The sequence below is a fragment of the Mytilus galloprovincialis genome, chromosome 14 (assembly GCF_965363235.1).
Source record: "Mytilus galloprovincialis chromosome 14, xbMytGall1.hap1.1, whole genome shotgun sequence".
In the NCBI taxonomy this organism is placed as follows: domain Eukaryota; kingdom Metazoa; phylum Mollusca; class Bivalvia; order Mytilida; family Mytilidae; genus Mytilus; species Mytilus galloprovincialis.
The window spans coordinates 66,108,063-66,120,815 of NC_134851.1; the positions used below are offsets into that span (position 1 = coordinate 66,108,063).

General features: G+C 31.6%; 2 long non-coding RNA genes across 2 annotated transcripts in view; both read right to left on the reverse strand.

The window, feature by feature from the left end:
* The window catches only part of LOC143058618 (uncharacterized), a 2,754-nt gene extending 2,751 nt beyond the window's left edge, over positions 1-3 (reverse strand). The window contains exon 1 of the long non-coding RNA XR_012973153.1: positions 1-3. This exon is cut by the window's left edge and continues 83 nt beyond it. This is a non-coding gene — a long non-coding RNA (uncharacterized LOC143058618).
* A 2,021-nt stretch (positions 4-2,024) lies between these two features.
* On the reverse strand, positions 2,025-6,646 carry LOC143058962 (uncharacterized). The gene is made up of 5 exons (XR_012973308.1): positions 6,548-6,646; positions 5,795-5,893; positions 4,915-4,977; positions 3,184-3,199; positions 2,025-2,276 (listed from the first exon to the last, which is right to left on the reverse strand). It is a non-coding gene; the product is annotated as an uncharacterized LOC143058962 (long non-coding RNA).
* Positions 6,647-12,753: the final 6,107 nt, after the last annotated feature.

Below are 12,753 nucleotides of genomic sequence, written 5' to 3' on the forward strand. Positions count from 1 at the left end.
ATGGTGATAAAAATGCCTCTGCTGGATATGAACAGTTGATGGGTCATGTAGTATATTTTTTGGCCTCCAAAATCCCATAAATCTATTGGTACTAGTTTCATCTTGTATTCACCATCCTTGACTGCCGAAAGAACAAGATCGAGAATTTCATCGTTTGTTGGTGATATTTTTGTAGACGTTCCTATATTCAACGACCCACGTGAACTTCTAGGAGGAATAGGCGGTGGAACATCTGATTGACACATTACAGGAAAATTTATATAATTCTCTGCTCTGGATGTAGACTGGATTGGAGTAGAAGACGTCTCTCTTGTATCAACTTCTTTGTACGTTGTTAGCTCTGAGTTTTGCCGAAAATCATCATGTTGAATTTGTGTTTTACCTTAAACCCAGTGATAATACGATTATTTGCATAGAATTGCATATCACATGGAACATACAATGGAGTTATTTATTGTATTTAAAGTTTTGCCGTTTCAATACAATAAAGTCGCTCAACTAGTAAAACTACTATACTAAGACCAAACTGACAAATGAAGCATGTTTTTGACTTATTTGTTCCGATATATATGATGTTTTTGGAATTCCTACTACTTAATTCTGTGTTAAGTGACATTATTAAACTAAAGTTCATCTATCCTATCTAATTAATGCAAAAGATTCAACAAATAGAAGTCGGTCTTATATCATCATTTAAAAAAGGAAGGGAAACAGGATATACAATAAGTTTAATTTTGTGCTCAAATTAGCATAGAAATAAAATATATTTTCTTCTATAAATGTGAATCCCATATAGTAATCAACTTTGCCTGTTGCATGTGAAGCGTGCTTTCAAAAAAAATTACCCCAAGGAAAAGTTTACAAGACCAAATATATCTAGATTTGCCTCTCCCTAGTCAGGAGACGACAATTCAGTTATGGTTCTTTTTCATAAGTTGGTAATGTGCATAAAAGGTTTTCAAGATATTAACATGAATAGTCCGTACTTGCGTTACAAATTGGGACTCGTCGACTTGCAATGAAGTGCAAGATGTGCACATTGCTCAAAGTTGTACTGTGAGATAAAGTTGTTAATACTTTCGTAATTATGGTTCAGATGATTAGTTTTCTTATTTAATTTAATAATCATACGAAATATTTTTATTTTTATCCGCAAAGGTTTTATTACCGATATCCTCTCCAGTACTGCAAGGAAAATGTCACCTATCATTTCATTTAATATAGGTTATCAAACATTCGATACCAGGATTACAGAGACCTACATAGACTAGCTAGGACCAACATATATCAGTTTCGCTTGGATGTGTTTAAATCATTGTCGCAGTATATTTGAAACTTAACAATGAGCATCAGACAGTGTATGCTAAATAACGAAACATCGCACCATCCAGTGGACTCCGAAAACCCTTAAGGAATAGCATTCCATTTTCATACGATATATGAATGACCTTTGAACATCTGTTTACTACTGTTGCTTATTTGTATTATAAAAATCACCTGAAAATAGTTGTGTTTTTTACCTTGCCGTAATACACCAATGTTTCCAACTTCAAACTGTTTGCCACTATCTTCGTTATTTACATTTTTTTCTTTTGATTCTTCTTGTATCCCAGAACTTATAAGCATGCTTTGCACTGCTGAGTTTAATGATGTTCCTTCAAAAACGTAAAGAGATAAGAACAGAAACAAAACTGAATTAGTCAAAAGTTTAAAAAAATTGGTGTGATGGCGGTACACATTAAAATCACGAAACATGAAAACAAAATACTGTCTACTTTACTGTTTTGCAGATTTATAATCTGTTTGACAAACATTTATTGTTTATGTTATTTTTATATGTGAAAATGAAACGCCGCCAGGATACAAAATGGTTACAAATATCACATTGGTGTATAGTTCTTTTGAAACGCATCTAAGATGTGTTTCAGAAAATCATATATGAACACACAGAAACATTCAGTACTATATTTTTAATGCGATACAGAATCTTATATTTTGTTGGAGAAATTAGTACATACCTTGAGGAATAAAAACCCATTTTCTGTTGTCTATATCCATCCCGGCTCTTCCAAGATAAACCCAAATGCCATCTGTAGACCTACGTTCTTCTGGAATTGGATCTTTAACCAGGCTTTTAGCCAAAGTCGTCTTACCAACATTATAAGGGCCTACCAAATAAGATCTGTTCCAATAACAGCGGTACCAGCTACTGCTTATCATACTCTCGAATTCATGTCGTGATTCAACGCCAAGCCCGGATATCTCTCCAAATAATCCTAAAGTTGTGCCAATAAATCATGTGTAGGTATTTATGTAAGCTCCTTTTATGCTCAAACTAGTTGTATATGCTATATTTTTGTTATATATAAATATGTCAAAGTAATACGCATTATATGCCCATGTTCAGATTTAGGTACTATAGTTTTCTAAAGCGTATAATCTAAACGACACGAATATACAAAAGAAGATGCGGTATTTTTGCTAATGAGACAACTCTCCCCATGAGACCAAATGACACAGAAATAAACAACTTTAGGTCACAGTACGGCCTTCAACAATGAACAAAACCCATACCGCATAGTCGGCTACAAAAGGCCCCGAAATGACAATGTAAAACAATTCAAACGATTAAGAAGGCTGTTTTCCTTTGATAGATAGAATTTTCCTTTTATATCCTTCTTTCAATGTTTGAATCTAAGAGGATATTTATTGACCGCAATACTAACAATCAAAGAAAGAACAAACAGACAATGCTATCTGAAACAAGAATAAACATAGTTGCCTTACGCAAAAAGCACATCCATATTATACTGTTTGCAATCTGTACATATTTATTTATACAATGTAAATGGTTTGTAGATGAAACCCTCAGGTTTGAATAAGGTTTTTACTGTTACATGTAACATGTTCACATACATAATATAAGAGAAAACAGCAGATAATCAGATAACCAGATAACCAGGGTCATTTGGTGTAGCAAATCATATAAATATATAGAATAATGGAATTTTTGTTTTCGATACTGACAGCAAGAATATCCAATGAGCCCTATAGGGCGAGCTGATATTTGTGCTGATGAAGTCGTTATAGAAATTAATATTTCATTATTCTTTTTAAAGGCAATTTGTCATAAGTGTAGGTTTTTGTTGTTGAGAACATGATGTAGATAAAAGATAAACGTACCTTGAAATTGATACTTCTGAAACGAAAGTTAAATACATACATTGTATATATGTGTTGTCTCATTTCTTAGACAACATAGTTTTCTCTTAACTGGTTTGCTCTACATGATTCATTAAATTGTACTAGTTCATTTTGCAATAAGGGAGACAAGGTGTTAGTTTAATACATACTTGATAGAATTTTAAATTCCTTGTCCCTGTTCAATGAAGACAATTAATACTTTATACGTGAGTGAGAATGAAAGAAATTAGTTTATACTGATATTCTCATTGTCTAACTTCGAAATAAAAAATAATACTTTATACGTGAGTGAGAATGAAAGAAATTAGTTTATACTGATATTATCATTGTCTAACTTCGAAATAAAAAACACAATCAGTTACCGAAACAATTCAAGTTTAGCAAATTGAGATAATATGTAAAACACAAATGTGCCTTAACGATAATGATGTTGAAACACGTCTATACATATGATAAAAAGAGACATTAGTACGATAATGTAGCTGAAATAGTTGATATAGAATTGTTTGTGATCATGGAAAAAAGTTAAATCACAACAGTACTGAACTTCGAGGAAAATTCCAAATGAAAAATCCCTAAGCAAATGACAAAATTAAATGCTCAAACATTTCAAACGAATGGAACGGATAACAACTGTCATGCGTCAAAGAAACACAAAAAGGGCATAAAAACAAAGCACATTAACAAAAATGAAAGTCAAGAATACAAAAAATAGCATAGAACAATAACACAATGACGGGATGTATAAGTACAGAGCCACTTCATATGTATTAAAGATTTACAAAAAGTCATATAGACAATGAAAGCAAATTAGTATGTTTAGGTTCTAATACCCTTCAACGTTTTTTTTTTTATTGATTTTTTTTTTCTTTTTTGATCAAGCCTTACTGACTTTTGCTGGCGATGCATCTGACGTACACTTTTGTAATCATGGTATACCAACAGAGGGACGAAAGTTCCCAGAGGAGCAGTCAAACTCATAAATCGAAAATAAACTGACAACACCATAGCTAAAAATGAAGAAGACAAACCGACAAATAATAGTACACAAGAAAAAGGCACCATTTAATAAAAACATATTTGTAAATTAATGACCAAAACTACGTCTAATATCAGTCAATTTTGTTAGCATGATTTATATACTAGGCACATTGTTTCAGTTAATTTAAATTCTGCTTCCTAATGACACATGATATATATTAGAACAAAGGACATACGGGTTAACAACCATTGGTCCCAATACAGCCGTTACTAATACAAAACCACTCAGTTCTTTCGGTTCTAATGTTCTTTAACGTCTTATTATTTTATTGTCTTTTTTCACTTTTTTAGTCAAGCGTTACAGCTAAGACTTTTGCTGATTATGCATCTTACATGCACTATTTTAATTCTGGTATATTGAGAAGGTATCAGTCAATATACAACTAGCTATGTGAAGGGATTCCATGCAAGGAGGTACTAGTTATATCTCTTTTGAAATTAAAATGACAAATTTTTGTCAAGAAACCATGTAAAAGGTTATTTATCTTGTCACAACTGTAAAAATGATATGTCGCTGTCTTTATAAATGTTATCCAATTATTCATTGATACATGTAGTCTTAAAATGCAATTTAAATGAAATATCTATATATTCCTTCTGTTTGCTCCTAGACTGATTCAAGTGAAAGTAAAATAAATCTATTTGGGTTGTAAAGTAACACAATTCTACCTGCAAAATTGCTATTAGTGATTCGTCGTGTAAATCCTGAGCTGCTTTAAAAGCCGGATCATCCTGTAAATTGTATAAAGAAAATCCATTGGAAAAAGAAATAATGAAAAATGCCACACGATTGGTGATATAGAAAATAGGTTGAGAAGATGTTGCTGTTTCTAAAACGGTCAAAGATCATTCCCAATATTGCCTGAATTATATTTTTTGTCCTAAAAACAAATACAACAAAAGTCGTTATGCGTTAAAGGCCGTACTTTGACCTAAACTTGTTTTTATTTTTTAACATTATGACTAGGATGGAGACTTGCTTCATTGACACTCATACCACATCTTCTTATTTCTCTTTTCACATGTCATGTTGAGGTGTTGTATAGCTGACTATGCAGTATGGGATTTTCTCGTTGACCAAAAGTTGTGAAGCTGTGTCATTTGATCTCTTTTTGAGCGCTAGTTCATTGGTAATCCTATTATATTTCTTAATTAATGGTGTATTTCTTGTTCAGAATCAATTGTCCAGAAAAAATCTTTTTTTACTACATGATAAATTAAAGGAAGATATTATGCTTTGTTTCATTAAACGAATAATTAACGAAGAAACAAGTGTCTGGCCTTAAAGGGGAAAACATCTAACGTAAACAATCCTTCTGATTACGAATAAATGGAAGTGTTGTTAAACATGTTAAAAACCTCATCGGCTTTCTTCTTGTTGACATGTTCCTTTACTAAGTCGGTTCTAAACAAATCTCGTCGTCAACAAAAATAATTTCAGCTTCTCCATTATGAACTTTCCAGTTATGTCTAGTAACATTACAGCAGCGCATGCATATAGAGTATATAACTTCAAGCTGATAAGATATTCCAACAAATAAGTACTTACAGATCGATTCATAACAAAAACAGAACTTCCATTTTCAAGAAGAAGTTTTAAGCATTCTCTCTGTTTGTACTGTATTGCTGTATGTATTGGTGCGTCTCCCTACATAGATGAACAACAATGATATGTTAGTAATTAGATGTCATTATATATGGATTAAGATTTCTCAATTAATACAAAATACTCAGAATCAACTATATTGCTTATCCTTATCACATAGAACTTAGTGGGATTCTTATTTTTTCAAGTTAGGTATTCTGTGTAGAAGTAACATGTTCTTGTTATGGGATATTGAATGAAGTATTTGGTTGCCTCGTTAAAACCTACTGTTTTTGTTCAATACTTGCCGTTTTATCTACCTTTTTCATACACACATTGTACAGTTATCAATAATAATGCATAAGACACAGATTGATTGGCGCCACAGCAACAAACAAACTTAAAAATAGGACTCATCGACTTAACAGTATATGTTTTATCTATTAAATCTCTTAATCTAGATGGAAAATAAAAATGGATGAAGAATGTAATCAATACATCTTTAAAACCAATAAAACAATTAACTTAATGTGAACGTAGATTCAGCATATTGATGTGTCCTTCCCCCTCAGAATTCACTCTGATATATTTTTCAAGTATTGTTTTATATTGCTTTCCTCTTAAATGAATATTGTCTTTAAACTACCATCCAACATATGTATCGGTGTAAAAGCATAAGCGTATAACCGTTAAATGATAAAATGAAAAATGGTTTACAATATTGTCAACTGCTGCTAGTGAAGCCCCATTTTCAATCAGCAATGCGGCAGATTGAGAATGACCATACCGAACTGCCAGATGCAAAGGTGTTTCTTTCTGAAAAATATGAAGGGATTTCATGTCTTTGATTTTCATCATTCAACATTAGTAAATCAGCTATATAGCGTAAGATCTGAATACATGATTCAAACAGTTATCATTGATGAAACAAACTATGAACAAAAATACAAATGGAAAACATCCTTAATGTGTATCAATTAGCACATGCTAGTTTCGTAGGAAGTGGTTGAGTAAACCTGGTTTGATGAATAGCTTATTATACTATTCTATATCTGTTTTTCATAGTTCCGTTATAATAAAAAAAAATGACACATGACAAGAAAAAAACATCACCGAGTAGTATTCATCATTGGTATGATTCCCAAAATTCATGCAACAGCTATCACCAAACTGGATGGGAGGCAAATCAACGACATATGAGAACAACCTATACAGTTTAGCGGCAATTAAAGATTCCTGACATAAAATACAAGTACGAAACAATTAAACAATGTTAAACTGAAAAAACAAAAGGGTTCATTTTTCATTGAGGCTTTATATTGACGTCCCAATCTATACATTTGTAAATATTAATCAATATGATGCTTAACTTTGTGAATGGAATCTCGTGTGTAGTCGACGGTTATGTTTGCTTTTAGTTGGTTAACTCACAGAGTAAATGTCCACAGAAAAAAATATATTAACCTTCACGATTACTAGCTATTTTGTTAGCTTGAACCAATCAGTATAATTTGTTCTCTCCATAACTATCCTATTGAATAGTGTCATATATCTATGTTCAAGTCTTTGATTGAACAAAACGGGGGTAGCACTTACAAACTCCTCTCAATTATAGAACGAGACTACTGAGGCCAGGCTTCTATAGTGTAGTACGATGAAAACTACTCATGTTGTAAGTTGTGTGCTGATGGTTATTAATTAAGAAAAGGAAATCAGTGTTATTTTCAATGAATTGTCTAATGAAATTTTCAAGACCCCTGTAAATCACAAAATCCGATTGTACTCTGGAACTAAAGCATTACCATTAAACTGTGGGTCTAAGATATGCATTATCGAATCCTTAAAGGTTAACATTTCAACTTGTTTACATAACTAAGTTATAGTAATTTCTACTTACTCGATCATTGATCTCATGCACAAATTCAGTTTCCACTTTTAACAGTAGTTCGATAACATCAGTATATCCATAAATAGCAGCAGTATGTATTGGTTTATTTCCCTAAAAACATAAAATTATTAAATGTTATGCAATCACAGAGTGCATGTGCTTCATGGAGTTTATGGAGGCTTTCTTTTTAAAAGTAAATCATACATTTTAGGCGTCGTAATAGCGTTTCGAATATTAACAAACAAAGTAGCGTTAATGAAAAGCGGTTGGCAGTCAAATATGAGTAAAAACAACTATTGTCAAAACAAATAATAAAAAAAAAACTACAGTATTAATAGCAACATACGAAATTAAGTTATATGTACAGTGTAGTACTAATTCTAAGTATACATAAATATATGACATTCCATACACAGGCTGTCGGTATCCTTTAAATTTGATTCTTTCTCAGACAGTTATATTGACCAATGCATTATTCATTTTGGCATCGAGCATCAATGGAGATATTTCACTTGTCACCATAGATACCTGGATTAACACTTTGTTTGAATGCGCTTGTTGTGGTCTACAACAGACTCATCAGCGACGCTTTAATGCAAGAAGTTTAAAAAGAAAAATACAAATATAAGACGAAGACCATTTAGTACCTTAAAAGGTTTTGCAAATAAGCTTGTCATCTACATCTATAATATTAAGTATTGAATATGACAGTGGTTTTTTGTAAAAGGCTTGTTTGATAAAGGCTTAGATTTGATTTTGTCAGTATATAGGATATTTTTTTGTTGAATTTATACCAATCGGTATTCCTATGTGAAACTTGTTTTCCTTAACATTTTGAAGAAGTAATAGTTCGTTAAACAGTATAACTATGATTCAAATAAATGCGCATTTGGACAAATATGAGAACCGTTTAATTTTTTTTCTTCAAATCTATAAATTATGTATATGTTACATCTCTGATGTAAAATCACTATGCAGAAGTATTGGTTGTAGATCAGTGGGAAATGGTGTGTTGCAATCGTGCATGCACATGATGCATATGATATTGTCACATGCATTTTTATTTTCTCTCCTATATGTAAACATTGAATATTTTAAGCCAATGTCGACATGTATTGTCATCAGCAACAAAACAATAATACATTTATACCCAATGAATTTGAATATCATCCCATTAGAAAACGAAAACCTGCATCGGTAATTTCCCTATTTGGTATTTGATTTATTTTGTCTTCGTGTAAAGGTATATTGCACTGTCATGTAACGGTGTGTGCTTAACAATCTTATAAAAAGTACTTTTTTGTCATAAAAAAGGACAACATATCTAAATAGGATGTTTATTGTTTTGTACTCAATCTAATGAGACACTGGGCATCATGATCCATTTTTTTTTATATTATACTAATTTAAACATGTATAAATTGAAAAAAAAGTCCATACCTATAATTGCATTGGATAATAACCACATCTTTTGGACGTGTACATTAAAAACATTTTTTTGGTAGATTTGTTTAAAACAAACAACGTTTTCCAAAAGATCAAAAAGGTAAAAAGTTATATTTGAAGAAAACGCATTTGACTAGTAGATCGAACAACGGAAGTTATTAACACTACTGAACACCATTGCAATTGCTAAATAAACGGGACATCAAATAAACCAAAATATATTGGAATTTTTATCTAATACCAAACAGAAACCAATAACCCTGCGGAAAAGATGGTATACCACAAATATGACGCGAAATTAACTGTACATCATATCTGTATTTCGATTTTAGAAATCAAAACGGGCAAATGATTCACCTCAATGCAATGGTTTACTATACTCATTTACATGTATACGCAGTAGACAAATGGGTTGTGTAACACTGAAACCGGAACGTATATTCAAGAAAATAATACAAGCAAGGAATGAACAGATATAATTGGCTCCAAAACATGTTATAGATAGGTCATCATATGTTTTCTTTTATTCACAGTGGCTGATTGTTACTTCACATGTACATGTACTATTAGGACATCTGAAAAAGGGCAACTGAAGGAAAAGTACTTTTATCACAAACATCGAGCAAATATTACGGTGAAAACAGTATAACTACGTCATAGCTAATTTTAAAATCATAATTTGTAATACTCACTATTCGATCTTTGATGTTTCCCATAACTCCCAGCAAAATCAGTTTTTCAACGCATTCTTTTTTCTTGTGTCGTATAGCAATATGTAGAGGAGTTTCTCCCTGTAAATATATCTTAATAAGTGATACGTCTAAAGTATAATAACATTTAACAAAAGGTTAAGATGTCTTTTTGTATTCATTGGTAAATATTGAAGGTCGTCTAAGGAACAATTATACAGTTAAAAGTTGTTTTCCTATGAAAGAACTTTGAGTTGCTCGTTTCTCGTTTTTTTTAATATACAATGTATAGATTATGAAGATGGTTTCCTATTTGTATCGTTTTACACTAATCATTTATTTACTATTCATAGATTGCTGTTCCGTGTGATCCGAGACTCCGTGTTGAAAGCCTTTTTTTATCTATATTATTCACATTGTGATATATCGGGATTGCACATGCGATTTCATATATTTAGTAAGTTTAAATAATTATAATTCACTTACGGTTTTGAAGTGTCTTCGATTGATTTCATCTTTATTGTTGAAGAACGATGCTTGCTTTTTAGAAAAATGTTCATTGATTAAATCTCCAACAAGTTCGTCAAGATTTTTTGTGTTTCTTCTGGGGGGTACAGGCGGAGGGAACTTATCCATCTTATCTTTCTTCATACATCCTGTAAAACGTATTTAAAAGACAGAATACAGTTTTACATTTATATTTAGTAAAGTTATAATAGTAGTGAAATCCAAAACAATAACATATAAAACATGTAAAAGGAATTCAATTTTCCTCCGTGTTGAAACTTGCACATCTTTATACCCCTTTTCGCTGAAATTTCATTATGTATCTGTGTATTATAGCACCAACATGTTGTTGGTGTCATACTTTGACGAAAAAACGTCAATGTCCGCCTGTAATTGTTTCAATCAAATGTTTAAAATGAAGGAATGCTTTAAAATATATTAACGTAGTGTTGTCAAATCGTACAGTTTTGACTAACCGGTTACTCGGATCATCGTTACATCGATTAACAGGTTAACCCGTAATTTAAATAGATATTTGAAGGGCTTAGAATCATATTCAAAACAGTGTAGCTGTGGCCATTGATTGACAACCTTAAATTATCCCATTGACTGGGGCAGATTCGGTGAACGTGTGTCTGTAACGACAACTGCTCACTACTTACTTATTATAGAATTTAAACTGTGGGGTCACCAAAGGTTCTTAACGCCTTTAATATTAAAATAGTTCAAAAAATTAATCAGGAATAACTTTATGTTTTGATTTATATTATTGATATAAATCAAAACATCGTGTTATTCCTGATTAGTTTTTCTAATTTCTTTATTTAGGTGTTGAGAACCTTTTGTGAACCCACCGTTTGACTGCCTTTAACAAGTACATAGTGAGCAGCGGTTGTTACAGACAAACGTTCACATAATCTGCCCCAGTCAATGGGATAATTTTAGGTTGTCAATCAATGGCCACAGCTACACTGTTTTGAATATGATTCTATCTATAGAACACTACAAAAATACTTGTTTATAATACGATGAATTGGATTTCGTCCTTCGGTATTATAAGGCTTGTTGTGAGTATTTTTACGCGAAGATTGACTTTTAATAATCCAATAAACCGTATTAACTATGGCTGTTTGTTATAACAGCGTTTGTCTGAATCCGATATTGTTTTGGATTTTTCACTTGATGTCTCAGAAAATGATATGGAAAGCTTCAATTTGAAATGATTTAGCCTCATTCTGTTACCCGTACCATCAATTATACATTAATAATATTCACGTTGACTTGCATGTCACAATTTTTCAGTTGTCATTTCGTTTACAGTACAAATATATGACAAAGAAATGCACGATGGAGGTAGCACATTCAGATGTAGGTCTACGCAATATAAGATAAAAAAAAAAATAAAGTAATGAAGTAAATCGTAAAATTTAATCAGATTTCTGATTTAAAGTTACTGTTTAAAAACATGTATACTAATTATGTCAACTTAAGATATCCCCTTAAGCTGATAGACAAGTTGTCTAAGTTTTAATTAAGTTTATGTTTTTTTATTACCAATTGCAATCAATATACCAGATAATTAATCTGAACAATTAATTACCATGACGATCATTTTTAAATAGAAAAAAAATAATTTAATGAGTTTAAAATAAATTTACACCAAACCTATTGAATTTTTTTAAAAAGTCCAGTTAACAGGTTAGCGATTGTGGTATTCGATATTCAGTCCTTCCGACGGTTAACCGGTTAACCGTCGTTGACAACACTCCATTTATTATCATCAATCTGAAGATTTTTTTTCAATTTTCAGTAAATCTTTAAGTCGTTTTTTTTATGAAACAAAATTACATAGCATGTTTAGCTTTTTAACTTGTTTTTTGTAACCCTTTATTAATAACAGTTATTCCTGGGTTAGGGATTTTTGTCAGATTTTTGTTCTCATTTGGTTTTTACTACGACGAGGATAAACTATTTTGCCAGCTCCAGGGGATTTAAACTATTCTTATCCCTTCATGGTATAATTCTATTTCTTCCAACAACAGTTTTACAATACAATATACTAGATTAACGGTTGAAGACATTAAATGCATTTCACTTTTGGGTAAATACAGTTTGACTTCAAAACTGATCGCTGCAAATGATATTTTGCCTGACTGTTCACTCTGGTTTCACAATAGTGACATATAAGAAGAGGATGCATGACATATCTGAGAGAGTGCAAATGTTTGGCATGCTTATGTAAACGGGTTATATAACAGAAATAGTGTTATCTTTAACATGTATTTGTTAAAAAATTGTGACCATATATTTCAATAATAGTAAAAAGTGGCAGGTGGGTGTGCTCCATCTGGTCGGTATCTGGTTTTATTGCTGATTTTGATAACATGTTTGAA